Here is a 1,046-nt window from a genome sequence, read left to right as displayed (position 1 = left end):
TTTTCGTGCGGGTGACACGTAAAAGCACCCACTACACTCTCTGAGTGGTTGGCGTTAGGAAGGGCATCCAGCTGTAGAAACTCTGCCAAATTAGATTGGAGCCTGGTGTTGCCATCCGGTTTCCCCAGTCCTCAGTCAAATCGTCCAACCCATGCTAGCATGGAAAGCGGACGTTAAACGATGATGATGATGATGATGATGATGGAAAATCTCCTTTCCCTCTCAAGACACAGATCTGATCTGTACAAGAGATTTAGCTGTTATTTCTAGCATGGTTCCGGGTTCAATCCCATTGCGTGGTACCTTGCGCTAGTGTCTTCCACTACAGCCTCAGGCCAACCAAAGCCTTGTAAGTGGATTTGCTAGACGGAAAGTGAAAGAAGCTTGTCACATATGTGTATGTGTTTGTGTTTGTGTGTGTGTGTGTGCGTTTGTTTGTCCCCCCACCATCGCTTGACAACCAATGTTGGTATGTTTACACCCCCATAACTTAGCAGTTCAGCAAAAAGACGTCATTACAATAAGTAGTAGACTTACAAAGAATAAGTCCTAGAGTCGATTTGTTCGACTAAAGGCGGTGCTCCAGTATGGCTGCAGTCAAATGACTGAAACAAGTAAAAGAGTATATTGTATACTAGCTTAGGGTAGCTTTTAAGCTAGCTCCTGTGGAGGGCTCTTCATTGGGCCTTGGGACCAACAAGGACACTTCATGCATTGAGTACATCATATTAAATTTTATTTTTCAACCAATGAACAATTTTCATCAAAACAATGATATAATTTGTCGACTGTTAAACAAAGAGAAATTACTGTGTGATTGACCGTTATTCAGACAAAGGAGGGTAAAAATGTTCACAGTAATCGCATAAGCGCACATGTCCATACATACACTTGCGCGCTTGTACACACCACGCCCCGACAGTCGAAACTCGGAGTTTTATCATGGCTACCGAATAATTGTCACATATATTTACAGATAAATCCCTCTATTTACATAATATCGAGGTCTCTTTCATTCTTTTGTTGTCTTACCTTTTCTATCATTA

This window comes from Octopus bimaculoides, chromosome 25 (genome assembly GCF_001194135.2).
Source record: "Octopus bimaculoides isolate UCB-OBI-ISO-001 chromosome 25, ASM119413v2, whole genome shotgun sequence".
Taxonomy (NCBI): domain Eukaryota; kingdom Metazoa; phylum Mollusca; class Cephalopoda; order Octopoda; family Octopodidae; genus Octopus; species Octopus bimaculoides.
This window is presented reverse-complemented; position numbering follows the sequence as displayed.